Source organism: Hemiscyllium ocellatum, chromosome 14, assembly GCF_020745735.1.
Source record: "Hemiscyllium ocellatum isolate sHemOce1 chromosome 14, sHemOce1.pat.X.cur, whole genome shotgun sequence".
In the NCBI taxonomy this organism is placed as follows: Eukaryota; Metazoa; Chordata; class Chondrichthyes; order Orectolobiformes; family Hemiscylliidae; genus Hemiscyllium; species Hemiscyllium ocellatum.
This window is the reverse complement of record NC_083414.1, coordinates 9,881,677-9,907,423: the sequence shown is the minus strand read 5'-3', so window position 1 is coordinate 9,907,423 and position 25,747 is coordinate 9,881,677. Positions and strand designations below refer to the sequence as shown.

General features: G+C 51.5%; 24 non-coding genes across 24 annotated transcripts; all 24 read right to left on the bottom strand.

Moving 5' to 3' along the window:
- Positions 1 to 543: 543 nt before the first annotated feature.
- Positions 544 to 616, bottom strand: trnaf-gaa (transfer RNA phenylalanine (anticodon GAA)). The gene has a single exon. It is a non-coding gene; the product is annotated as a tRNA-Phe (tRNA).
- A 1,002-nt stretch (positions 617 to 1,618) lies between these two features.
- On the bottom strand, positions 1,619 to 1,691 carry trnaf-gaa (transfer RNA phenylalanine (anticodon GAA)). Its single transcript has one exon. It is a non-coding gene; the product is annotated as a tRNA-Phe (tRNA).
- Positions 1,692 to 2,693: 1,002 nt separating this feature from the next.
- On the bottom strand, positions 2,694 to 2,766 carry trnaf-gaa (transfer RNA phenylalanine (anticodon GAA)). The gene has a single exon. It is a non-coding gene; the product is annotated as a tRNA-Phe (tRNA).
- Positions 2,767 to 3,768: 1,002 nt separating this feature from the next.
- trnaf-gaa (transfer RNA phenylalanine (anticodon GAA)) lies at positions 3,769 to 3,841 on the bottom strand. The gene has a single exon. It is a non-coding gene; the product is annotated as a tRNA-Phe (tRNA).
- Positions 3,842 to 4,843: 1,002 nt separating this feature from the next.
- trnaf-gaa (transfer RNA phenylalanine (anticodon GAA)) lies at positions 4,844 to 4,916 on the bottom strand. The gene has a single exon. It is a non-coding gene; the product is annotated as a tRNA-Phe (tRNA).
- Positions 4,917 to 5,918: 1,002 nt separating this feature from the next.
- trnaf-gaa (transfer RNA phenylalanine (anticodon GAA)) lies at positions 5,919 to 5,991 on the bottom strand. Its single transcript has one exon. It is a non-coding gene; the product is annotated as a tRNA-Phe (tRNA).
- A 1,002-nt stretch (positions 5,992 to 6,993) lies between these two features.
- On the bottom strand, positions 6,994 to 7,066 carry trnaf-gaa (transfer RNA phenylalanine (anticodon GAA)). The gene has a single exon. It is a non-coding gene; the product is annotated as a tRNA-Phe (tRNA).
- A 1,002-nt stretch (positions 7,067 to 8,068) lies between these two features.
- Positions 8,069 to 8,141, bottom strand: trnaf-gaa (transfer RNA phenylalanine (anticodon GAA)). Its single transcript has one exon. It is a non-coding gene; the product is annotated as a tRNA-Phe (tRNA).
- A 1,002-nt stretch (positions 8,142 to 9,143) lies between these two features.
- trnaf-gaa (transfer RNA phenylalanine (anticodon GAA)) lies at positions 9,144 to 9,216 on the bottom strand. The gene has a single exon. It is a non-coding gene; the product is annotated as a tRNA-Phe (tRNA).
- Positions 9,217 to 10,218: 1,002 nt separating this feature from the next.
- trnaf-gaa (transfer RNA phenylalanine (anticodon GAA)) lies at positions 10,219 to 10,291 on the bottom strand. The gene has a single exon. It is a non-coding gene; the product is annotated as a tRNA-Phe (tRNA).
- Positions 10,292 to 11,293: 1,002 nt separating this feature from the next.
- Positions 11,294 to 11,366, bottom strand: trnaf-gaa (transfer RNA phenylalanine (anticodon GAA)). Its single transcript has one exon. It is a non-coding gene; the product is annotated as a tRNA-Phe (tRNA).
- Positions 11,367 to 12,368: 1,002 nt separating this feature from the next.
- On the bottom strand, positions 12,369 to 12,441 carry trnaf-gaa (transfer RNA phenylalanine (anticodon GAA)). The gene has a single exon. It is a non-coding gene; the product is annotated as a tRNA-Phe (tRNA).
- A 1,002-nt stretch (positions 12,442 to 13,443) lies between these two features.
- On the bottom strand, positions 13,444 to 13,516 carry trnaf-gaa (transfer RNA phenylalanine (anticodon GAA)). The gene has a single exon. It is a non-coding gene; the product is annotated as a tRNA-Phe (tRNA).
- A 1,002-nt stretch (positions 13,517 to 14,518) lies between these two features.
- On the bottom strand, positions 14,519 to 14,591 carry trnaf-gaa (transfer RNA phenylalanine (anticodon GAA)). Its single transcript has one exon. It is a non-coding gene; the product is annotated as a tRNA-Phe (tRNA).
- Positions 14,592 to 15,593: 1,002 nt separating this feature from the next.
- trnaf-gaa (transfer RNA phenylalanine (anticodon GAA)) lies at positions 15,594 to 15,666 on the bottom strand. Its single transcript has one exon. It is a non-coding gene; the product is annotated as a tRNA-Phe (tRNA).
- A 1,002-nt stretch (positions 15,667 to 16,668) lies between these two features.
- trnaf-gaa (transfer RNA phenylalanine (anticodon GAA)) lies at positions 16,669 to 16,741 on the bottom strand. Its single transcript has one exon. It is a non-coding gene; the product is annotated as a tRNA-Phe (tRNA).
- A 1,002-nt stretch (positions 16,742 to 17,743) lies between these two features.
- Positions 17,744 to 17,816, bottom strand: trnaf-gaa (transfer RNA phenylalanine (anticodon GAA)). Its single transcript has one exon. It is a non-coding gene; the product is annotated as a tRNA-Phe (tRNA).
- Positions 17,817 to 18,818: 1,002 nt separating this feature from the next.
- Positions 18,819 to 18,891, bottom strand: trnaf-gaa (transfer RNA phenylalanine (anticodon GAA)). Its single transcript has one exon. It is a non-coding gene; the product is annotated as a tRNA-Phe (tRNA).
- A 1,002-nt stretch (positions 18,892 to 19,893) lies between these two features.
- On the bottom strand, positions 19,894 to 19,966 carry trnaf-gaa (transfer RNA phenylalanine (anticodon GAA)). The gene has a single exon. It is a non-coding gene; the product is annotated as a tRNA-Phe (tRNA).
- Positions 19,967 to 20,968: 1,002 nt separating this feature from the next.
- trnaf-gaa (transfer RNA phenylalanine (anticodon GAA)) lies at positions 20,969 to 21,041 on the bottom strand. The gene has a single exon. It is a non-coding gene; the product is annotated as a tRNA-Phe (tRNA).
- Positions 21,042 to 22,043: 1,002 nt separating this feature from the next.
- On the bottom strand, positions 22,044 to 22,116 carry trnaf-gaa (transfer RNA phenylalanine (anticodon GAA)). The gene has a single exon. It is a non-coding gene; the product is annotated as a tRNA-Phe (tRNA).
- A 1,002-nt stretch (positions 22,117 to 23,118) lies between these two features.
- On the bottom strand, positions 23,119 to 23,191 carry trnaf-gaa (transfer RNA phenylalanine (anticodon GAA)). Its single transcript has one exon. It is a non-coding gene; the product is annotated as a tRNA-Phe (tRNA).
- Positions 23,192 to 24,193: 1,002 nt separating this feature from the next.
- trnaf-gaa (transfer RNA phenylalanine (anticodon GAA)) lies at positions 24,194 to 24,266 on the bottom strand. Its single transcript has one exon. It is a non-coding gene; the product is annotated as a tRNA-Phe (tRNA).
- A 1,002-nt stretch (positions 24,267 to 25,268) lies between these two features.
- trnaf-gaa (transfer RNA phenylalanine (anticodon GAA)) lies at positions 25,269 to 25,341 on the bottom strand. The gene has a single exon. It is a non-coding gene; the product is annotated as a tRNA-Phe (tRNA).
- Positions 25,342 to 25,747: the final 406 nt, after the last annotated feature.

Genomic DNA, 25,747 nt, shown 5'->3' with positions numbered 1-25,747 from the left:
TTCTGAAGTGACCGCTTGTGTCGAAAACAAGGACAGTCGAAAGCGATTTCCTAAGGCGCACCTCTGCAACGCTCAAATCAACCTAAAGTCAGGCGGCCGTGCGCATGTCAGCGTCTCTCCAGCAACTTTTCCATTGCGATCAGGGATCACCAGCAGTTTTTGCAAGCTGGAACAGCTGGCCGTCAGCAAGCTTATGAACGAGGGAGTGTTTGATAGAGAGAGTGCAAAGGCCACCATGTACGCCTTGTGGACTCAAAGACTGTTTTGTGCGTTCGCAGATGTTGGTCAATGAACAGTAGGAGCAGGATTGAGGGTTTGTCGATTTGGTTATTTGACTGTTTTGGAATGCTCGCTACGCAGCCAATGAGAAGAAATGTGCCATGAGACAGGAAGCAAAAGGCATGGAATCGAATCGCTGCAGAAGGAGGGCAAGAGGCAGTCCGAACCACCCTTGCGCCAGCAAGGACCAGCGCAGAGCTTCAGATTCACTCGTGCCCCCATCACATGCAAACAAGGGAGCGAGCACGCAAGCGACGCTGCTTGTGCCGAAACCCGGGATTGAACCAGGGACCTTTAGATCTTCAGTCTAACGCTCTCCCAACTGAGCTATTTCGGCAGCTGCAGCAGGCCTGCCACTTTGCTCGCTGCCACCCTGTTTTCTCGCCGGACTGTTGGCTTCAGCTGCTTCCTCTTGATGCCGTCTACATCTACACTGTCGTTCATTCCGCACAATCATTTCTGAAGTTGACAGCTTGGGTCTGGTCAACTCGCTCGTCAAATGCACAACGAGGAACTGGTCCCTCCAGTCCTCAACAACATGATGCCATCCGTCTGCAAATGGTCAGTGTCAGTCTAAGCTGCTTTGCAAGCAACCCGATGCACCGGAACAATTTGAACTAATCGCCTCTGCTCCAGCTTCAGTCCGCCCACTGTGAAAACCATCAGTTATTACTCTGCAGGCTTGAGGATTCCCAAGTTCTCCGCAACCATCTCCAAAGCGGCATGTAAGTCACTGCCTGTTTACACGACCGACGCTGTTTGTGATTACTTTTCCATCGTCATTCTGCACAATCATTTCTGAAGTGACCGCTTGTGTCGAAAACAAGGACAGTCGAAAGCGATTTCCTAAGGCGCACCTCTGCAACGCTCAAATCAACCTAAAGTCAGGCGGCCGTGCGCATGTCAGCGTCTCTCCAGCAACTTTTCCATTGCGATCAGGGATCACCAGCAGTTTTTGCAAGCTGGAACAGCTGGCCGTCAGCAAGCTTATGAACGAGGGAGTGTTTGATAGAGAGAGTGCAAAGGCCACCATGTACGCCTTGTGGACTCAAAGACTGTTTTGTGCGTTCGCAGATGTTGGTCAATGAACAGTAGGAGCAGGATTGAGGGTTTGTCGATTTGGTTATTTGACTGTTTTGGAATGCTCGCTACGCAGCCAATGAGAAGAAATGTGCCATGAGACAGGAAGCAAAAGGCATGGAATCGAATCGCTGCAGAAGGAGGGCAAGAGGCAGTCCGAACCACCCGTGCGCCAGCAAGGACCAGTGCAGAGCTTCAGATTCACTCGTGCCCCCATCACATGCAAACAAGGGAGCGAGCACGCAAGCGACGCTGCTTGTGCCGAAACCCGGGATTGAACCAGGGACCTTTAGATCTTCAGTCTAACGCTCTCCCAACTGAGCTATTTCGGCAGCTGCAGCAGGCCTGCCACTTTGCTCGCTGCCACCCTGTTTTCTCGCCGGACTGTTGGCTTCAGCTGCTTCCTCTTGATGCCGTCTACATCTACACTGTCGTTCATTCCGCACAATCATTTCTGAAGTTGACAGCTTGGGTCTGGTCAACTCGCTCGTCAAATGCACAACGAGGAACTGGTCCCTCCAGTCCTCAACAACATGATGCCATCCGTCTGCAAATGGTCAGTGTCAGTCTAAGCTGCTTTGCAAGCAACCCGATGCACCGGAACAATTTGAACTAATCGCCTCTGCTCCAGCTTCAGTCCGCCCACTGTGAAAACCATCAGTTATTACTCTGCAGGCTTGAGGATTCCCAAGTTCTCCGCAACCATCTCCAAAGCGGCATGTAAGTCACTGCCTGTTTACACGACCGACGCTGTTTGTGATTACTTTTCCATCGTCATTCTGCACAATCATTTCTGAAGTGACCGCTTGTGTCGAAAACAAGGACAGTCGAAAGCGATTTCCTAAGGCGCACCTCTGCAACGCTCAAATCAACCTAAAGTCAGGCGGCCGTGCGCATGTCAGCGTCTCTCCAGCAACTTTTCCATTGCGATCAGGGATCACCAGCAGTTTTTGCAAGCTGGAACAGCTGGCCGTCAGCAAGCTTATGAACGAGGGAGTGTTTGATAGAGAGAGTGCAAAGGCCACCATGTACGCCTTGTGGACTCAAAGACTGTTTTGTGCGTTCGCAGATGTTGGTCAATGAACAGTAGGAGCAGGATTGAGGGTTTGTCGATTTGGTTATTTGACTGTTTTGGAATGCTCGCTACGCAGCCAATGAGAAGAAATGTGCCATGAGACAGGAAGCAAAAGGCATGGAATCGAATCGCTGCAGAAGGAGGGCAAGAGGCAGTCCGAACCACCCTTGCGCCAGCAAGGACCAGTGCAGAGCTTCAGATTCACTCGTGCCCCCATCACATGCAAACAAGGGAGCGAGCACGCAAGCGACGCTGCTTGTGCCGAAACCCGGGATTGAACCAGGGACCTTTAGATCTTCAGTCTAACGCTCTCCCAACTGAGCTATTTCGGCAGCTGCAGCAGGCCTGCCACTTTGCTCGCTGCCACCCTGTTTTCTCGCCGGACTGTTGGCTTCAGCTGCTTCCTCTTGATGCCGTCTACATCTACACTGTCGTTCATTCCGCACAATCATTTCTGAAGTTGACAGCTTGGGTCTGGTCAACTCGCTCGTCAAATGCACAACGAGGAACTGGTCCCTCCAGTCCTCAACAACATGATGCCATCCGTCTGCAAATGGTCAGTGTCAGTCTAAGCTGCTTTGCAAGCAACCCGATGCACCGGAACAATTTGAACTAATCGCCTCTGCTCCAGCTTCAGTCCGCCCACTGTGAAAACCATCAGTTATTACTCTGCAGGCTTGAGGATTCCCAAGTTCTCCGCAACCATCTCCAAAGCGGCATGTAAGTCACTGCCTGTTTACACGACCGACGCTGTTTGTGATTACTTTTCCATCGTCATTCTGCACAATCATTTCTGAAGTGACCGCTTGTGTCGAAAACAAGGACAGTCGAAAGCGATTTCCTAAGGCGCACCTCTGCAACGCTCAAATCAACCTAAAGTCAGGCGGCCGTGCGCATGTCAGCGTCTCTCCAGCAACTTTTCCATTGCGATCAGGGATCACCAGCAGTTTTTGCAAGCTGGAACAGCTGGCCGTCAGCAAGCTTATGAACGAGGGAGTGTTTGATAGAGAGAGTGCAAAGGCCACCATGTACGCCTTGTGGACTCAAAGACTGTTTTGTGCGTTCGCAGATGTTGGTCAATGAACAGTAGGAGCAGGATTGAGGGTTTGTCGATTTGGTTATTTGACTGTTTTGGAATGCTCGCTACGCAGCCAATGAGAAGAAATGTGCCATGAGACAGGAAGCAAAAGGCATGGAATCGAATCGCTGCAGAAGGAGGGCAAGAGGCAGTCCGAACCACCCTTGCGCCAGCAAGGACCAGCGCAGAGCTTCAGATTCACTCGTGCCCCCATCACATGCAAACAAGGGAGCGAGCACGCAAGCGACGCTGCTTGTGCCGAAACCCGGGATTGAACCAGGGACCTTTAGATCTTCAGTCTAACGCTCTCCCAACTGAGCTATTTCGGCAGCTGCAGCAGGCCTGCCACTTTGCTCGCTGCCACCCTGTTTTCTCGCCGGACTGTTGGCTTCAGCTGCTTCCTCTTGATGCCGTCTACATCTACACTGTCGTTCATTCCGCACAATCATTTCTGAAGTTGACAGCTTGGGTCTGGTCAACTCGCTCGTCAAATGCACAACGAGGAACTGGTCCCTCCAGTCCTCAACAACATGATGCCATCCGTCTGCAAATGGTCAGTGTCAGTCTAAGCTGCTTTGCAAGCAACCCGATGCACCGGAACAATTTGAACTAATCGCCTCTGCTCCAGCTTCAGTCCGCCCACTGTGAAAACCATCAGTTATTACTCTGCAGGCTTGAGGATTCCCAAGTTCTCCGCAACCATCTCCAAAGCGGCATGTAAGTCACTGCCTGTTTACACGACCGACGCTGTTTGTGATTACTTTTCCATCGTCATTCTGCACAATCATTTCTGAAGTGACCGCTTGTGTCGAAAACAAGGACAGTCGAAAGCGATTTCCTAAGGCGCACCTCTGCAACGCTCAAATCAACCTAAAGTCAGGCGGCCGTGCGCATGTCAGCGTCTCTCCAGCAACTTTTCCATTGCGATCAGGGATCACCAGCAGTTTTTGCAAGCTGGAACAGCTGGCCGTCAGCAAGCTTATGAACGAGGGAGTGTTTGATAGAGAGAGTGCAAAGGCCACCATGTACGCCTTGTGGACTCAAAGACTGTTTTGTGCGTTCGCAGATGTTGGTCAATGAACAGTAGGAGCAGGATTGAGGGTTTGTCGATTTGGTTATTTGACTGTTTTGGAATGCTCGCTACGCAGCCAATGAGAAGAAATGTGCCATGAGACAGGAAGCAAAAGGCATGGAATCGAATCGCTGCAGAAGGAGGGCAAGAGGCAGTCCGAACCACCCGTGCGCCAGCAAGGACCAGTGCAGAGCTTCAGATTCACTCGTGCCCCCATCACATGCAAACAAGGGAGCGAGCACGCAAGCGACGCTGCTTGTGCCGAAACCCGGGATTGAACCAGGGACCTTTAGATCTTCAGTCTAACGCTCTCCCAACTGAGCTATTTCGGCAGCTGCAGCAGGCCTGCCACTTTGCTCGCTGCCACCCTGTTTTCTCGCCGGACTGTTGGCTTCAGCTGCTTCCTCTTGATGCCGTCTACATCTACACTGTCGTTCATTCCGCACAATCATTTCTGAAGTTGACAGCTTGGGTCTGGTCAACTCGCTCGTCAAATGCACAACGAGGAACTGGTCCCTCCAGTCCTCAACAACATGATGCCATCCGTCTGCAAATGGTCAGTGTCAGTCTAAGCTGCTTTGCAAGCAACCCGATGCACCGGAACAATTTGAACTAATCGCCTCTGCTCCAGCTTCAGTCCGCCCACTGTGAAAACCATCAGTTATTACTCTGCAGGCTTGAGGATTCCCAAGTTCTCCGCAACCATCTCCAAAGCGGCATGTAAGTCACTGCCTGTTTACACGACCGACGCTGTTTGTGATTACTTTTCCATCGTCATTCTGCACAATCATTTCTGAAGTGACCGCTTGTGTCGAAAACAAGGACAGTCGAAAGCGATTTCCTAAGGCGCACCTCTGCAACGCTCAAATCAACCTAAAGTCAGGCGGCCGTGCGCATGTCAGCGTCTCTCCAGCAACTTTTCCATTGCGATCAGGGATCACCAGCAGTTTTTGCAAGCTGGAACAGCTGGCCGTCAGCAAGCTTATGAACGAGGGAGTGTTTGATAGAGAGAGTGCAAAGGCCACCATGTACGCCTTGTGGACTCAAAGACTGTTTTGTGCGTTCGCAGATGTTGGTCAATGAACAGTAGGAGCAGGATTGAGGGTTTGTCGATTTGGTTATTTGACTGTTTTGGAATGCTCGCTACGCAGCCAATGAGAAGAAATGTGCCATGAGACAGGAAGCAAAAGGCATGGAATCGAATCGCTGCAGAAGGAGGGCAAGAGGCAGTCCGAACCACCCTTGCGCCAGCAAGGACCAGTGCAGAGCTTCAGATTCACTCGTGCCCCCATCACATGCAAACAAGGGAGCGAGCACGCAAGCGACGCTGCTTGTGCCGAAACCCGGGATTGAACCAGGGACCTTTAGATCTTCAGTCTAACGCTCTCCCAACTGAGCTATTTCGGCAGCTGCAGCAGGCCTGCCACTTTGCTCGCTGCCACCCTGTTTTCTCGCCGGACTGTTGGCTTCAGCTGCTTCCTCTTGATGCCGTCTACATCTACACTGTCGTTCATTCCGCACAATCATTTCTGAAGTTGACAGCTTGGGTCTGGTCAACTCGCTCGTCAAATGCACAACGAGGAACTGGTCCCTCCAGTCCTCAACAACATGATGCCATCCGTCTGCAAATGGTCAGTGTCAGTCTAAGCTGCTTTGCAAGCAACCCGATGCACCGGAACAATTTGAACTAATCGCCTCTGCTCCAGCTTCAGTCCGCCCACTGTGAAAACCATCAGTTATTACTCTGCAGGCTTGAGGATTCCCAAGTTCTCCGCAACCATCTCCAAAGCGGCATGTAAGTCACTGCCTGTTTACACGACCGACGCTGTTTGTGATTACTTTTCCATCGTCATTCTGCACAATCATTTCTGAAGTGACCGCTTGTGTCGAAAACAAGGACAGTCGAAAGCGATTTCCTAAGGCGCACCTCTGCAACGCTCAAATCAACCTAAAGTCAGGCGGCCGTGCGCATGTCAGCGTCTCTCCAGCAACTTTTCCATTGCGATCAGGGATCACCAGCAGTTTTTGCAAGCTGGAACAGCTGGCCGTCAGCAAGCTTATGAACGAGGGAGTGTTTGATAGAGAGAGTGCAAAGGCCACCATGTACGCCTTGTGGACTCAAAGACTGTTTTGTGCGTTCGCAGATGTTGGTCAATGAACAGTAGGAGCAGGATTGAGGGTTTGTCGATTTGGTTATTTGACTGTTTTGGAATGCTCGCTACGCAGCCAATGAGAAGAAATGTGCCATGAGACAGGAAGCAAAAGGCATGGAATCGAATCGCTGCAGAAGGAGGGCAAGAGGCAGTCCGAACCACCCGTGCGCCAGCAAGGACCAGTGCAGAGCTTCAGATTCACTCGTGCCCCCATCACATGCAAACAAGGGAGCGAGCACGCAAGCGACGCTGCTTGTGCCGAAACCCGGGATTGAACCAGGGACCTTTAGATCTTCAGTCTAACGCTCTCCCAACTGAGCTATTTCGGCAGCTGCAGCAGGCCTGCCACTTTGCTCGCTGCCACCCTGTTTTCTCGCCGGACTGTTGGCTTCAGCTGCTTCCTCTTGATGCCGTCTACATCTACACTGTCGTTCATTCCGCACAATCATTTCTGAAGTTGACAGCTTGGGTCTGGTCAACTCGCTCGTCAAATGCACAACGAGGAACTGGTCCCTCCAGTCCTCAACAACATGATGCCATCCGTCTGCAAATGGTCAGTGTCAGTCTAAGCTGCTTTGCAAGCAACCCGATGCACCGGAACAATTTGAACTAATCGCCTCTGCTCCAGCTTCAGTCCGCCCACTGTGAAAACCATCAGTTATTACTCTGCAGGCTTGAGGATTCCCAAGTTCTCCGCAACCATCTCCAAAGCGGCATGTAAGTCACTGCCTGTTTACACGACCGACGCTGTTTGTGATTACTTTTCCATCGTCATTCTGCACAATCATTTCTGAAGTGACCGCTTGTGTCGAAAACAAGGACAGTCGAAAGCGATTTCCTAAGGCGCACCTCTGCAACGCTCAAATCAACCTAAAGTCAGGCGGCCGTGCGCATGTCAGCGTCTCTCCAGCAACTTTTCCATTGCGATCAGGGATCACCAGCAGTTTTTGCAAGCTGGAACAGCTGGCCGTCAGCAAGCTTATGAACGAGGGAGTGTTTGATAGAGAGAGTGCAAAGGCCACCATGTACGCCTTGTGGACTCAAAGACTGTTTTGTGCGTTCGCAGATGTTGGTCAATGAACAGTAGGAGCAGGATTGAGGGTTTGTCGATTTGGTTATTTGACTGTTTTGGAATGCTCGCTACGCAGCCAATGAGAAGAAATGTGCCATGAGACAGGAAGCAAAAGGCATGGAATCGAATCGCTGCAGAAGGAGGGCAAGAGGCAGTCCGAACCACCCTTGCGCCAGCAAGGACCAGTGCAGAGCTTCAGATTCACTCGTGCCCCCATCACATGCAAACAAGGGAGCGAGCACGCAAGCGACGCTGCTTGTGCCGAAACCCGGGATTGAACCAGGGACCTTTAGATCTTCAGTCTAACGCTCTCCCAACTGAGCTATTTCGGCAGCTGCAGCAGGCCTGCCACTTTGCTCGCTGCCACCCTGTTTTCTCGCCGGACTGTTGGCTTCAGCTGCTTCCTCTTGATGCCGTCTACATCTACACTGTCGTTCATTCCGCACAATCATTTCTGAAGTTGACAGCTTGGGTCTGGTCAACTCGCTCGTCAAATGCACAACGAGGAACTGGTCCCTCCAGTCCTCAACAACATGATGCCATCCGTCTGCAAATGGTCAGTGTCAGTCTAAGCTGCTTTGCAAGCAACCCGATGCACCGGAACAATTTGAACTAATCGCCTCTGCTCCAGCTTCAGTCCGCCCACTGTGAAAACCATCAGTTATTACTCTGCAGGCTTGAGGATTCCCAAGTTCTCCGCAACCATCTCCAAAGCGGCATGTAAGTCACTGCCTGTTTACACGACCGACGCTGTTTGTGATTACTTTTCCATCGTCATTCTGCACAATCATTTCTGAAGTGACCGCTTGTGTCGAAAACAAGGACAGTCGAAAGCGATTTCCTAAGGCGCACCTCTGCAACGCTCAAATCAACCTAAAGTCAGGCGGCCGTGCGCATGTCAGCGTCTCTCCAGCAACTTTTCCATTGCGATCAGGGATCACCAGCAGTTTTTGCAAGCTGGAACAGCTGGCCGTCAGCAAGCTTATGAACGAGGGAGTGTTTGATAGAGAGAGTGCAAAGGCCACCATGTACGCCTTGTGGACTCAAAGACTGTTTTGTGCGTTCGCAGATGTTGGTCAATGAACAGTAGGAGCAGGATTGAGGGTTTGTCGATTTGGTTATTTGACTGTTTTGGAATGCTCGCTACGCAGCCAATGAGAAGAAATGTGCCATGAGACAGGAAGCAAAAGGCATGGAATCGAATCGCTGCAGAAGGAGGGCAAGAGGCAGTCCGAACCACCCTTGCGCCAGCAAGGACCAGCGCAGAGCTTCAGATTCACTCGTGCCCCCATCACATGCAAACAAGGGAGCGAGCACGCAAGCGACGCTGCTTGTGCCGAAACCCGGGATTGAACCAGGGACCTTTAGATCTTCAGTCTAACGCTCTCCCAACTGAGCTATTTCGGCAGCTGCAGCAGGCCTGCCACTTTGCTCGCTGCCACCCTGTTTTCTCGCCGGACTGTTGGCTTCAGCTGCTTCCTCTTGATGCCGTCTACATCTACACTGTCGTTCATTCCGCACAATCATTTCTGAAGTTGACAGCTTGGGTCTGGTCAACTCGCTCGTCAAATGCACAACGAGGAACTGGTCCCTCCAGTCCTCAACAACATGATGCCATCCGTCTGCAAATGGTCAGTGTCAGTCTAAGCTGCTTTGCAAGCAACCCGATGCACCGGAACAATTTGAACTAATCGCCTCTGCTCCAGCTTCAGTCCGCCCACTGTGAAAACCATCAGTTATTACTCTGCAGGCTTGAGGATTCCCAAGTTCTCCGCAACCATCTCCAAAGCGGCATGTAAGTCACTGCCTGTTTACACGACCGACGCTGTTTGTGATTACTTTTCCATCGTCATTCTGCACAATCATTTCTGAAGTGACCGCTTGTGTCGAAAACAAGGACAGTCGAAAGCGATTTCCTAAGGCGCACCTCTGCAACGCTCAAATCAACCTAAAGTCAGGCGGCCGTGCGCATGTCAGCGTCTCTCCAGCAACTTTTCCATTGCGATCAGGGATCACCAGCAGTTTTTGCAAGCTGGAACAGCTGGCCGTCAGCAAGCTTATGAACGAGGGAGTGTTTGATAGAGAGAGTGCAAAGGCCACCATGTACGCCTTGTGGACTCAAAGACTGTTTTGTGCGTTCGCAGATGTTGGTCAATGAACAGTAGGAGCAGGATTGAGGGTTTGTCGATTTGGGTATTTGACTGTTTTGGAATGCTCGCTACGCAGCCAATGAGAAGAAATGTGCCATGAGACAGGAAGCAAAAGGCATGGAATCGAATCGCTGCAGAAGGAGGGCAAGAGGCAGTCCGAACCACCCTTGCGCCAGCAAGGACCAGCGCAGAGCTTCAGATTCACTCGTGCCCCCTTCACATGCAAACAAGGGTGCGAGCACGCAAGCGACGCTGCTTGTGCCGAAACCCGGGATTGAACCAGGGACCTTTAGATCTTCAGTCTAACGCTCTCCCAACTGAGCTATTTCGGCAGCTGCAGCAGGCCTGCCACTTTGCTCGCTGCCACCCTGTTTTCTCGCCGGACTGTTGGCTTCAGCTGCTTCCTCTTGATGCCGTCTACATCTACACTGTCGTTCATTCCGCACAATCATTTCTGAAGTTGACAGCTTGGGTCTGGTCAACTCGCTCGTCAAATGCACAACGAGGAACTGGTCCCTCCAGTCCTCAACAACATGATGCCATCCGTCTGCAAATGGTCAGTGTCAGTCTAAGCTGCTTTGCAAGCAACCCGATGCACCGGAACAATTTGAACTAATCGCCTCTGCTCCAGCTTCAGTCCGCCCACTGTGAAAACCATCAGTTATTACTCTGCAGGCTTGAGGATTCCCAAGTTCTCCGCAACCATCTCCAAAGCGGCATGTAAGTCACTGCCTGTTTACACGACCGACGCTGTTTGTGATTACTTTTCCATCGTCATTCTGCACAATCATTTCTGAAGTGACCGCTTGTGTCGAAAACAAGGACAGTCGAAAGCGATTTCCTAAGGCGCACCTCTGCAACGCTCAAATCAACCTAAAGTCAGGCGGCCGTGCGCATGTCAGCGTCTCTCCAGCAACTTTTCCATTGCGATCAGGGATCACCAGCAGTTTTTGCAAGCTGGAACAGCTGGCCGTCAGCAAGCTTATGAACGAGGGAGTGTTTGATAGAGAGAGTGCAAAGGCCACCATGTACGCCTTGTGGACTCAAAGACTGTTTTGTGCGTTCGCAGATGTTGGTCAATGAACAGTAGGAGCAGGATTGAGGGTTTGTCGATTTGGTTATTTGACTGTTTTGGAATGCTCGCTACGCAGCCAATGAGAAGAAATGTGCCATGAGACAGGAAGCAAAAGGCATGGAATCGAATCGCTGCAGAAGGAGGGCAAGAGGCAGTCCGAACCACCCTTGCGCCAGCAAGGACCAGTGCAGAGCTTCAGATTCACTCGTGCCCCCATCACATGCAAACAAGGGAGCGAGCACGCAAGCGACGCTGCTTGTGCCGAAACCCGGGATTGAACCAGGGACCTTTAGATCTTCAGTCTAACGCTCTCCCAACTGAGCTATTTCGGCAGCTGCAGCAGGCCTGCCACTTTGCTCGCTGCCACCCTGTTTTCTCGCCGGACTGTTGGCTTCAGCTGCTTCCTCTTGATGCCGTCTACATCTACACTGTCGTTCATTCCGCACAATCATTTCTGAAGTTGACAGCTTGGGTCTGGTCAACTCGCTCGTCAAATGCACAACGAGGAACTGGTCCCTCCAGTCCTCAACAACATGATGCCATCCGTCTGCAAATGGTCAGTGTCAGTCTAAGCTGCTTTGCAAGCAACCCGATGCACCGGAACAATTTGAACTAATCGCCTCTGCTCCAGCTTCAGTCCGCCCACTGTGAAAACCATCAGTTATTACTCTGCAGGCTTGAGGATTCCCAAGTTCTCCGCAACCATCTCCAAAGCGGCATGTAAGTCACTGCCTGTTTACACGACCGACGCTGTTTGTGATTACTTTTCCATCGTCATTCTGCACAATCATTTCTGAAGTGACCGCTTGTGTCGAAAACAAGGACAGTCGAAAGCGATTTCCTAAGGCGCACCTCTGCAACGCTCAAATCAACCTAAAGTCAGGCGGCCGTGCGCATGTCAGCGTCTCTCCAGCAACTTTTCCATTGCGATCAGGGATCACCAGCAGTTTTTGCAAGCTGGAACAGCTGGCCGTCAGCAAGCTTATGAACGAGGGAGTGTTTGATAGAGAGAGTGCAAAGGCCACCATGTACGCCTTGTGGACTCAAAGACTGTTTTGTGCGTTCGCAGATGTTGGTCAATGAACAGTAGGAGCAGGATTGAGGGTTTGTCGATTTGGTTATTTGACTGTTTTGGAATGCTCGCTACGCAGCCAATGAGAAGAAATGTGCCATGAGACAGGAAGCAAAAGGCATGGAATCGAATCGCTGCAGAAGGAGGGCAAGAGGCAGTCCGAACCACCCGTGCGCCAGCAAGGACCAGTGCAGAGCTTCAGATTCACTCGTGCCCCCATCACATGCAAACAAGGGAGCGAGCACGCAAGCGACGCTGCTTGTGCCGAAACCCGGGATTGAACCAGGGACCTTTAGATCTTCAGTCTAACGCTCTCCCAACTGAGCTATTTCGGCAGCTGCAGCAGGCCTGCCACTTTGCTCGCTGCCACCCTGTTTTCTCGCCGGACTGTTGGCTTCAGCTGCTTCCTCTTGATGCCGTCTACATCTACACTGTCGTTCATTCCGCACAATCATTTCTGAAGTTGACAGCTTGGGTCTGGTCAACTCGCTCGTCAAATGCACAACGAGGAACTGGTCCCTCCAGTCCTCAACAACATGATGCCATCCGTCTGCAAATGGTCAGTGTCAGTCTAAGCTGCTTTGCAAGCAACCCGATGCACCGGAACAATTTGAACTAATCGCCTCTGCTCCAGCTTCAGTCCGCCCACTGTGAAAACCATCAGTTATTACTCTGCAGGCTTGAGGATTCCCAAGTTCTCCGCAACCATCTCCAAAGCGGCATGTAAGTCACTGCCTGTTTACACGACCGACGCTGTTTGTGATTACTTTTCCATCGTCATTCTGCACAATCATTTCTGAAGTGACCGCTTGTGTCGAAAACAAGGACAGTCGAAAGCGATTTCCTAAGGCGCACCTCTGCAACGCTCAAATCAACCTAAAGTCAGGCGGCCGTGCGCATGTCAGCGTCTCTCCAGCAACTTTTCCATTGCGATCAGGGATCACCAGCAGTTTTTGCAAGCTGGAACAGCTGGCCGTCAGCAAGCTTATGAACGAGGGAGTGTTTGATAGAGAGAGTGCAAAGGCCACCATGTACGCCTTGTGGACTCAAAGACTGTTTTGTGCGTTCGCAGATGTTGGTCAATGAACAGTAGGAGCAGGATTGAGGGTTTGTCGATTTGGTTATTTGACTGTTTTGGAATGCTCGCTACGCAGCCAATGAGAAGAAATGTGCCATGAGACAGGAAGCAAAAGGCATGGAATCGAATCGCTGCAGAAGGAGGGCAAGAGGCAGTCCGAACCACCCTTGCGCCAGCAAGGACCAGCGCAGAGCTTCAGATTCACTCGTGCCCCCATCACATGCAAACAAGGGAGCGAGCACGCAAGCGACGCTGCTTGTGCCGAAACCCGGGATTGAACCAGGGACCTTTAGATCTTCAGTCTAACGCTCTCCCAACTGAGCTATTTCGGCAGCTGCAGCAGGCCTGCCACTTTGCTCGCTGCCACCCTGTTTTCTCGCCGGACTGTTGGCTTCAGCTGCTTCCTCTTGATGCCGTCTACATCTACACTGTCGTTCATTCCGCACAATCATTTCTGAAGTTGACAGCTTGGGTCTGGTCAACTCGCTCGTCAAATGCACAACGAGGAACTGGTCCCTCCAGTCCTCAACAACATGATGCCATCCGTCTGCAAATGGTCAGTGTCAGTCTAAGCTGCTTTGCAAGCAACCCGATGCACCGGAACAATTTGAACTAATCGCCTCTGCTCCAGCTTCAGTCCGCCCACTGTGAAAACCATCAGTTATTACTCTGCAGGCTTGAGGATTCCCAAGTTCTCCGCAACCATCTCCAAAGCGGCATGTAAGTCACTGCCTGTTTACACGACCGACGCTGTTTGTGATTACTTTTCCATCGTCATTCTGCACAATCATTTCTGAAGTGACCGCTTGTGTCGAAAACAAGGACAGTCGAAAGCGATTTCCTAAGGCGCACCTCTGCAACGCTCAAATCAACCTAAAGTCAGGCGGCCGTGCGCATGTCAGCGTCTCTCCAGCAACTTTTCCATTGCGATCAGGGATCACCAGCAGTTTTTGCAAGCTGGAACAGCTGGCCGTCAGCAAGCTTATGAACGAGGGAGTGTTTGATAGAGAGAGTGCAAAGGCCACCATGTACGCCTTGTGGACTCAAAGACTGTTTTGTGCGTTCGCAGATGTTGGTCAATGAACAGTAGGAGCAGGATTGAGGGTTTGTCGATTTGGGTATTTGACTGTTTTGGAATGCTCGCTACGCAGCCAATGAGAAGAAATGTGCCATGAGACAGGAAGCAAAAGGCATGGAATCGAATCGCTGCAGAAGGAGGGCAAGAGGCAGTCCGAACCACCCTTGCGCCAGCAAGGACCAGCGCAGAGCTTCAGATTCACTCGTGCCCCCTTCACATGCAAACAAGGGTGCGAGCACGCAAGCGACGCTGCTTGTGCCGAAACCCGGGATTGAACCAGGGACCTTTAGATCTTCAGTCTAACGCTCTCCCAACTGAGCTATTTCGGCAGCTGCAGCAGGCCTGCCACTTTGCTCGCTGCCACCCTGTTTTCTCGCCGGACTGTTGGCTTCAGCTGCTTCCTCTTGATGCCGTCTACATCTACACTGTCGTTCATTCCGCACAATCATTTCTGAAGTTGACAGCTTGGGTCTGGTCAACTCGCTCGTCAAATGCACAACGAGGAACTGGTCCCTCCAGTCCTCAACAACATGATGCCATCCGTCTGCAAATGGTCAGTGTCAGTCTAAGCTGCTTTGCAAGCAACCCGATGCACCGGAACAATTTGAACTAATCGCCTCTGCTCCAGCTTCAGTCCGCCCACTGTGAAAACCATCAGTTATTACTCTGCAGGCTTGAGGATTCCCAAGTTCTCCGCAACCATCTCCAAAGCGGCATGTAAGTCACTGCCTGTTTACACGACCGACGCTGTTTGTGATTACTTTTCCATCGTCATTCTGCACAATCATTTCTGAAGTGACCGCTTGTGTCGAAAACAAGGACAGTCGAAAGCGATTTCCTAAGGCGCACCTCTGCAACGCTCAAATCAACCTAAAGTCAGGCGGCCGTGCGCATGTCAGCGTCTCTCCAGCAACTTTTCCATTGCGATCAGGGATCACCAGCAGTTTTTGCAAGCTGGAACAGCTGGCCGTCAGCAAGCTTATGAACGAGGGAGTGTTTGATAGAGAGAGTGCAAAGGCCACCATGTACGCCTTGTGGACTCAAAGACTGTTTTGTGCGTTCGCAGATGTTGGTCAATGAACAGTAGGAGCAGGATTGAGGGTTTGTCGATTTGGTTATTTGACTGTTTTGGAATGCTCGCTACGCAGCCAATGAGAAGAAATGTGCCATGAGACAGGAAGCAAAAGGCATGGAATCGAATCGCTGCAGAAGGAGGGCAAGAGGCAGTCCGAACCACCCTTGCGCCAGCAAGGACCAGCGCAGAGCTTCAGATTCACTCGTGCCCCCATCACATGCAAACAAGGGAGCGAGCACGCAAGCGACGCTGCTTGTGCCGAAACCCGGGATTGAACCAGGGACCTTTAGATCTTCAGTCTAACGCTCTCCCAACTGAGCTATTTCGGCAGCTGCAGCAGGCCTGCCACTTTGCTCGCTGCCACCCTGTTTTCTCGCCGGACTGTTGGCTTCAGCTGCTTCCTCTTGATGCCGTCTACATCTACACTGTCGTTCATTCCGCACAATCATTTCTGAAGTTGACAGCTTGGGTCTGGTCAACTCGCTCGTCAAATGCACAACGAGGAACTGGTCCCTCCAGTCCTCAACAACATGATGCCATCCGTCTGCAAATGGTCAGTGTCAGTCTAAGCTGCTTTGCAAGCAACCCGATGCACCGGAACAATTTGAACTAATCGCCTCTGCTCCAGCTTCAGTCCGCCCACTGTGAAAACCATCAGTTATTACTCTGCAGGCTTGAGGATTCCCAAGTTCTCCGCAACCATCTCCAAAGCGGCATGTAAGTCACTGCCTGTTTACACGACCGACGCTGTTTGTGATTACTTTTCCATCGTCATTCTGCACAATCATTTCTGAAGTGACCGCTTGTGTCGAAAACAAGGACAGTCGAAAGCGATTTCCTAAGGCGCACCTCTGCAACGCTCAAATCAACCTAAAGTCAGGCGGCCGTGCGCATGTCAGCGTCTCTCCAGCAACTTTTCCATTGCGATCAGGGATCACCAGCAGTTTTTGCAAGCTGGAACAGCTGGCCGTCAGCAAGCTTATGAACGAGGGAGTGTTTGATAGAGAGAGTGCAAAGGCCACCATGTACGCCTTGTGGACTCAAAGACTGTTTTGTGCGTTCGCAGATGTTGGTCAATGAACAGTAGGAGCAGGATTGAGGGTTTGTCGATTTGGTTATTTGACTGTTTTGGAATGCTCGCTACGCAGCCAATGAGAAGAAATGTGCCATGAGACAGGAAGCAAAAGGCACGGAATCGAATCGCTGCAGAAGGAGGGCAAGAGGCAGTCCGAACCACCCTTGCGCCAGCAAGGACCAGCGCAGAGCTTCAGATTCACTCGTGCCCCCATCACATGCAAACAAGGGAGCGAGCACGCAAGCGACGCTGCTTGTGCCGAAACCCGGGATTGAACCAGGGACCTTTAGATCTTCAGTCTAACGCTCTCCCAACTGAGCTATTTCGGCAGCTGCAGCAGGCCTGCCACTTTGCTCGCTGCCACCCTGTTTTCTCGCCGGACTGTTGGCTTCAGCTGCTTCCTCTTGATGCCGTCTACATCTACACTGTCGTTCATTCCGCACAATCATTTCTGAAGTTGACAGCTTGGGTCTGGTCAACTCGCTCGTCAAATGCACAACGAGGAACTGGTCCCTCCAGTCCTCAACAACATGATGCCATCCGTCTGCAAATGGTCAGTGTCAGTCTAAGCTGCTTTGCAAGCAACCCGATGCACCGGAACAATTTGAACTAATCGCCTCTGCTCCAGCTTCAGTCCGCCCACTGTGAAAACCATCAGTTATTACTCTGCAGGCTTGAGGATTCCCAAGTTCTCCGCAACCATCTCCAAAGCGGCATGTAAGTCACTGCCTGTTTACACGACCGACGCTGTTTGTGATTACTTTTCCATCGTCATTCTGCACAATCATTTCTGAAGTGACCGCTTGTGTCGAAAACAAGGACAGTCGAAAGCGATTTCCTAAGGCGCACCTCTGCAACGCTCAAATCAACCTAAAGTCAGGCGGCCGTGCGCATGTCAGCGTCTCTCCAGCAACTTTTCCATTGCGATCAGGGATCACCAGCAGTTTTTGCAAGCTGGAACAGCTGGCCGTCAGCAAGCTTATGAACGAGGGAGTGTTTGATAGAGAGAGTGCAAAGGCCACCATGTACGCCTTGTGGACTCAAAGACTGTTTTGTGCGTTCGCAGATGTTGGTCAATGAACAGTAGGAGCAGGATTGAGGGTTTGTCGATTTGGGTATTTGACTGTTTTGGAATGCTCGCTACGCAGCCAATGAGAAGAAATGTGCCATGAGACAGGAAGCAAAAGGCATGGAATCGAATCGCTGCAGAAGGAGGGCAAGAGGCAGTCCGAACCACCCTTGCGCCAGCAAGGACCAGCGCAGAGCTTCAGATTCACTCGTGCCCCCTTCACATGCAAACAAGGGAGCGAGCACGCAAGCGACGCTGCTTGTGCCGAAACCCGGGATTGAACCAGGGACCTTTAGATCTTCAGTCTAACGCTCTCCCAACTGAGCTATTTCGGCAGCTGCAGCAGGCCTGCCACTTTGCTCGCTGCCACCCTGTTTTCTCGCCGGACTGTTGGCTTCAGCTGCTTCCTCTTGATGCCGTCTACATCTACACTGTCGTTCATTCCGCACAATCATTTCTGAAGTTGACAGCTTGGGTCTGGTCAACTCGCTCGTCAAATGCACAACGAGGAACTGGTCCCTCCAGTCCTCAACAACATGATGCCATCCGTCTGCAAATGGTCAGTGTCAGTCTAAGCTGCTTTGCAAGCAACCCGATGCACCGGAACAATTTGAACTAATCGCCTCTGCTCCAGCTTCAGTCCGCCCACTGTGAAAACCATCAGTTATTACTCTGCAGGCTTGAGGATTCCCAAGTTCTCCGCAACCATCTCCAAAGCGGCATGTAAGTCACTGCCTGTTTACACGACCGACGCTGTTTGTGATTACTTTTCCATCGTCATTCTGCACAATCATTTCTGAAGTGACCGCTTGTGTCGAAAACAAGGACAGTCGAAAGCGATTTCCTAAGGCGCACCTCTGCAACGCTCAAATCAACCTAAAGTCAGGCGGCCGTGCGCATGTCAGCGTCTCTCCAGCAACTTTTCCATTGCGATCAGGGATCACCAGCAGTTTTTGCAAGCTGGAACAGCTGGCCGTCAGCAAGCTTATGAACGAGGGAGTGTTTGATAGAGAGAGTGCAAAGGCCACCATGTACGCCTTGTGGACTCAAAGACTGTTTTGTGCGTTCGCAGATGTTGGTCAATGAACAGTAGGAGCAGGATTGAGGGTTTGTCGATTTGGTTATTTGACTGTTTTGGAATGCTCGCTACGCAGCCAATGAGAAGAAATGTGCCATGAGACAGGAAGCAAAAGGCATGGAATCGAATCGCTGCAGAAGGAGGGCAAGAGGCAGTCCGAACCACCCTTGCGCCAGCAAGGACCAGCGCAGAGCTTCAGATTCACTCGTGCCCCCTTCACATGCAAACAAGGGAGCGAGCACGCAAGCGACGCTGCTTGTGCCGAAACCCGGGATTGAACCAGGGACCTTTAGATCTTCAGTCTAACGCTCTCCCAACTGAGCTATTTCGGCAGCTGCAGCAGGCCTGCCACTTTGCTCGCTGCCACCCTGTTTTCTCGCCGGACTGTTGGCTTCAGCTGCTTCCTCTTGATGCCGTCTACATCTACACTGTCGTTCATTCCGCACAATCATTTCTGAAGTTGACAGCTTGGGTCTGGTCAACTCGCTCGTCAAATGCACAACGAGGAACTGGTCCCTCCAGTCCTCAACAACATGATGCCATCCGTCTGCAAATGGTCAGTGTCAGTCTAAGCTGCTTTGCAAGCAACCCGATGCACCGGAACAATTTGAACTAATCGCCTCTGCTCCAGCTTCAGTCCGCCCACTGTGAAAACCATCAGTTATTACTCTGCAGGCTTGAGGATTCCCAAGTTCTCCGCAACCATCTCCAAAGCGGCATGTAAGTCACTGCCTGTTTACACGACCGACGCTGTTTGTGATTACTTTTCCATCGTCATTCTGCACAATCATTTCTGAAGTGACCGCTTGTGTCGAAAACAAGGACAGTCGAAAGCGATTTCCTAAGGCGCACCTCTGCAACGCTCAAATCAACCTAAAGTCAGGCGGCCGTGCGCATGTCAGCGTCTCTCCAGCAACTTTTCCATTGCGATCAGGGATCACCAGCAGTTTTTGCAAGCTGGAACAGCTGGCCGTCAGCAAGCTTATGAACGAGGGAGTGTTTGATAGAGAGAGTGCAAAGGCCACCATGTACGCCTTGTGGACTCAAAGACTGTTTTGTGCGTTCGCAGATGTTGGTCAATGAACAGTAGGAGCAGGATTGAGGGTTTGTCGATTTGGTTATTTGACTGTTTTGGAATGCTCGCTACGCAGCCAATGAGAAGAAATGTGCCATGAGACAGGAAGCAAAAGGCATGGAATCGAATCGCTGCAGAAGGAGGGCAAGAGGCAGTCCGAACCACCCTTGCGCCAGCAAGGACCAGCGCAGAGCTTCAGATTCACTCGTGCCCCCTTCACATGCAAACAAGGGAGCGAGCACGCAAGCGACGCTGCTTGTGCCGAAACCCGGGATTGAACCAGGGACCTTTAGATCTTCAGTCTAACGCTCTCCCAACTGAGCTATTTCGGCAGCTGCAGCAGGCCTGCCACTTTGCTCGCTGCCACCCTGTTTTCTCGCCGGACTGTTGGCTTCAGCTGCTTCCTCTTGATGCCGTCTACATCTACACTGTCGTTCATTCCGCACAATCATTTCTGAAGTTGACAGCTTGGGTCTGGTCAACTCGCTCGTCAAATGCACAACGAGGAACTGGTCCCTCCAGTCCTCAACAACATGATGCCATCCGTCTGCAAATGGTCAGTGTCAGTCTAAGCTGCTTTGCAAGCAACCCGATGCACCGGAACAATTTGAACTAATCGCCTCTGCTCCAGCTTCAGTCCGCCCACTGTGAAAACCATCAGTTATTACTCTGCAGGCTTGAGGATTCCCAAGTTCTCCGCAACCATCTCCAAAGCGGCATGTAAGTCACTGCCTGTTTACACGACCGACGCTGTTTGTGATTACTTTTCCATCGTCATTCTGCACAATCATTTCTGAAGTGACCGCTTGTGTCGAAAACAAGGACAGTCGAAAGCGATTTCCTAAGGCGCACCTCTGCAACGCTCAAATCAACCTAAAGTCAGGCGGCCGTGCGCATGTCAGCGTCTCTCCAGCAACTTTTCCATTGCGATCAGGGATCACCAGCAGTTTTTGCAAGCTGGAACAGCTGGCCGTCAGCAAGCTTATGAACGAGGGAGTGTTTGATAGAGAGAGTGCAAAGGCCACCATGTACGCCTTGTGGACTCAAAGACTGTTTTGTGCGTTCGCAGATGTTGGTCAATGAACAGTAGGAGCAGGATTGAGGGTTTGTCGATTTGGGTATTTGACTGTTTTGGAATGCTCGCTACGCAGCCAATGAGAAGAAATGTGCCATGAGACAGGAAGCAAAAGGCATGGAATCGAATCGCTGCAGAAGGAGGGCAAGAGGCAGTCCGAACCACCCTTGCGCCAGCAAGGACCAGCGCAGAGCTTCAGATTCACTCGTGCCCCCTTCACATGCAAACAAGGGTGCGAGCACGCAAGCGACGCTGCTTGTGCCGAAACCCGGGATTGAACCAGGGACCTTTAGATCTTCAGTCTAACGCTCTCCCAACTGAGCTATTTCGGCAGCTGCAGCAGGCCTGCCACTTTGCTCGCTGCCACCCTGTTTTCTCGCCGGACTGTTGGCTTCAGCTGCTTCCTCTTGATGCCGTCTACATCTACACTGTCGTTCATTCCGCACAATCATTTCTGAAGTTGACAGCTTGGGTCTGGTCAACTCGCTCGTCAAATGCACAACGAGGAACTGGTCCCTCCAGTCCTCAACAACATGATGCCATCCGTCTGCAAATGGTCAGTGTCAGTCTAAGCTGCTTTGCAAGCAACCCGATGCACCGGAACAATTTGAACTAATCGCCTCTGCTCCAGCTTCAGTCCGCCCACTGTGAAAACCATCAGTTATTACTCTGCAGGCTTGAGGATTCCCAAGTTCTCCGCAACCATCTCCAAAGCGGCATGTAAGTCACTGCCTGTTTACACGACCGACGCTGTTTGTGATTACTTTTCCATCGTCATTCTGCACAATCATTTCTGAAGTGACCGCTTGTGTCGAAAACAAGGACAGTCGAAAGCGATTTCCTAAGGCGCACCTCTGCAACGCTCAAATCAACCTAAAGTCAGGCGGCCGTGCGCATGTCAGCGTCTCTCCAGCAACTTTTCCATTGCGATCAGGGATCACCAGCAGTTTTTGCAAGCTGGAACAGCTGGCCGTCAGCAAGCTTATGAACGAGGGAGTGTTTGATAGAGAGAGTGCAAAGGCCACCATGTACGCCTTGTGGACTCAAAGACTGTTTTGTGCGTTCGCAGATGTTGGTCAATGAACAGTAGGAGCAGGATTGAGGGTTTGTCGATTTGGTTATTTGACTGTTTTGGAATGCTCGCTACGCAGCCAATGAGAAGAAATGTGCCATGAGACAGGAAGCAAAAGGCATGGAATCGAATCGCTGCAGAAGGAGGGCAAGAGGCAGTCCGAACCACCCTTGCGCCAGCAAGGACCAGCGCAGAGCTTCAGATTCACTCGTGCCCCCTTCACATGCAAACAAGGGAGCGAGCACGCAAGCGACGCTGCTTGTGCCGAAACCCGGGATTGAACCAGGGACCTTTAGATCTTCAGTCTAACGCTCTCCCAACTGAGCTATTTCGGCAGCTGCAGCAGGCCTGCCACTTTGCTCGCTGCCACCCTGTTTTCTCGCCGGACTGTTGGCTTCAGCTGCTTCCTCTTGATGCCGTCTACATCTACACTGTCGTTCATTCCGCACAATCATTTCTGAAGTTGACAGCTTGGGTCTGGTCAACTCGCTCGTCAAATGCACAACGAGGAACTGGTCCCTCCAGTCCTCAACAACATGATGCCATCCGTCTGCAAATGGTCAGTGTCAGTCTAAGCTGCTTTGCAAGCAACCCGATGCACCGGAACAATTTGAACTAATCGCCTCTGCTCCAGCTTCAGTCCGCCCACTGTGAAAACCATCAGTTATTACTCTGCAGGCTTGAGGATTCCCAAGTTCTCCGCAACCATCTCCAAAGCGGCATGTAAGTCACTGCCTGTTTACACGACCGACGCTGTTTGTGATTACTTTTCCATCGTCATTCTGCACAATCATTTCTGAAGTGACCGCTTGTGTCGAAAACAAGGACAGTCGAAAGCGATTTCCTAAGGCGCACCTCTGCAACGCTCAAATCAACCTAAAGTCAGGCGGCCGTGCGCATGTCAGCGTCTCTCCAGCAACTTTTCCATTGCGATCAGGGATCACCAGCAGTTTTTGCAAGCTGGAACAGCTGGCCGTCAGCAAGCTTATGAACGAGGGAGTGTTTGATAGAGAGAGTGCAAAGGCCACCATGTACGCCTTGTGGACTCAAAGACTGTTTTGTGCGTTCGCAGATGTTGGTCAATGAACAGTAGGAGCAGGATTGAGGGTTTGTCGATTTGGTTATTTGACTGTTTTGGAATGCTCGCTACGCAGCCAATGAGAAGAAATGTGCCATGAGACAGGAAGCAAAAGGCATGGAATCGAATCGCTGCAGAAGGAGGGCAAGAGGCAGTCCGAACCACCCTTGCGCCAGCAAGGACCAGCGCAGAGCTTCAGATTCACTCGTGCCCCCTTCACATGCAAACAAGGGAGCGAGCACGCAAGCGACGCTGCTTGTGCCGAAACCCGGGATTGAACCAGGGACCTTTAGATCTTCAGTCTAACGCTCTCCCAACTGAGCTATTTCGGCAGCTGCAGCAGGCCTGCCACTTTGCTCGCTGCCACCCTGTTTTCTCGCCGGACTGTTGGCTTCAGCTGCTTCCTCTTGATGCCGTCTACATCTACACTGTCGTTCATTCCGCACAATCATTTCTGAAGTTGACAGCTTGGGTCTGGTCAACTCGCTCGTCAAATGCACAACGAGGAACTGGTCCCTCCAGTCCTCAACAACATGATGCCATCCGTCTGCAAATGGTCAGTGTCAGTCTAAGCTGCTTTGCAAGCAACCCGATGCACCGGAACAATTTGAACTAATCGCCTCTGCTCCAGCTTCAGTCCGCCCACTGTGAAAACCATCAGTTATTACTCTGCAGGCTTGAGGATTCCCAAGTTCTCCGCAACCATCTCCAAAGCGGCATGTAAGTCACTGCCTGTTTACACGACCGACGCTGTTTGTGATTACTTTTCCATCGTCATTCTGCACAATCATTTCTGAAGTGACCGCTTGTGTCGAAAACAAGGACAGTCGAAAGCGATTTCCTAAGGCGCACCTCTGCAACGCTCAAATCAACCTAAAGTCAGGCGGCCGTGCGCATGTCAGCGTCTCTCCAGCAACTTTTCCATTGCGATCAGGGATCACCAGCAGTTTTTGCAAGCTGGAACAGCTGGCCGTCAGCAAGCTTATGAACGAGGGAGTGTTTGATAGAGAGAGTGCAAAGGCCACCATGTACGCCTTGTGGACTCAAAGACTGTTTTGTGCGTTCGCAGATGTTGGTCAATGAACAGTAGGAGCAGGATTGAGGGTTTGTCGATTTGGTTATTTGACTGTTTTGGAATGCTCGCTACGCAGCCAATGAGAAGAAATGTGCCATGAGACAGGAAGCAAAAGGCATGGAATCGAATCGCTGCAGAAGGAGGGCAAGAGGCAGTCCGAACCACCCTTGCGCCAGCAAGGACCAGCGCAGAGCTTCAGATTCACTCGTGCCCCCTTCACATGCAAACAAGGGAGCGAGCACGCAAGCGACGCTGCTTGTGCCGAAACCCGGGATTGAACCAGGGACCTTTAGATCTTCAGTCTAACGCTCTCCCAACTGAGCTATTTCGGCAGCTGCAGCAGGCCTGCCACTTTGCTCGCTGCCACCCTGTTTTCTCGCCGGACTGTTGGCTTCAGCTGCTTCCTCTTGATGCCGTCTACATCTACACTGTCGTTCATTCCGCACAATCATTTCTGAAGTTGACAGCTTGGGTCTGGTCAACTCGCTCGTCAAATGCACAACGAGGAACTGGTCCCTCCAGTCCTCAACAACATGATGCCATCCGTCTGCAAATGGTCAGTGTCAGTCTAAGCTGCTTTGCAAGCAACCCGATGCACCGGAACAATTTGAACTAATCGCCTCTGCTCCAGCTTCAGTCCGCCCACTGTGAAAACCATCAGTTATTACTCTGCAGGCTTGAGGATTCCCAAGTTCTCCGCAACCATCTCCAAAGCGGCATGTAAGTCACTGCCTGTTTACACGACCGACGCTGTTTGTGATTACTTTTCCATCGTCATTCTGCACAATCATTTCTGAAGTGACCGCTTGTGTCGAAAACAAGGACAGTCGAAAGCGATTTCCTAAGGCGCACCTCTGCAACGCTCAAATCAACCTAAAGTCAGGCGGCCGTGCGCATGTCAGCGTCTCTCCAGCAACTTTTCCATTGCGATCAGGGATCACCAGCAGTTTTTGCAAGCTGGAACAGCTGGCCGTCAGCAAGCTTATGAACGAGGGAGTGTTTGATAGAGAGAGTGCAAAGGCCACCATGTACGCCTTGTGGACTCAAAGACTGTTTTGTGCGTTCGCAGATGTTGGTCAATGAACAGTAGGAGCAGGATTGAGGGTTTGTCGATTTGGTTATTTGACTGTTTTGGAATGCTCGCTACGCAGCCAATGAGAAGAAATGTGCCATGAGACAGGAAGCAAAAGGCATGGAATCGAATCGCTGCAGAAGGAGGGCAAGAGGCAGTCCGAACCACCCTTGCGCCAGCAAGGACCAGCGCAGAGCTTCAGATTCACTCGTGCCCCCTTCACATGCAAACAAGGGAGCGAGCACGCAAGCGACGCTGCTTGTGCCGAAACCCGGGATTGAACCAGGGACCTTTAGATCTTCAGTCTAACGCTCTCCCAACTGAGCTATTTCGGCAGCTGCAGCAGGCCTGCCACTTTGCTCGCTGCCACCCTGTTTTCTCGCCGGACTGTTGGCTTCAGCTGCTTCCTCTTGATGCCGTCTACATCTACACTGTCGTTCATTCCGCACAATCATTTCTGAAGTTGACAGCTTGGGTCTGGTCAACTCGCTCGTCAAATGCACAACGAGGAACTGGTCCCTCCAGTCCTCAACAACATGATGCCATCCGTCTGCAAATGGTCAGTGTCAGTCTAAGCTGCTTTGCAAGCAACCCGATGCACCGGAACAATTTGAACTAATCGCCTCTGCTCCAGCTTCAGTCCGCCCACTGTGAAAACCATCAGTTATTACTCTGCAGGCTTGAGGATTCCCAAGTTCTCCGCAACCATCTCCAAAGCGGCATGTAAGTCACTGCCTGTTT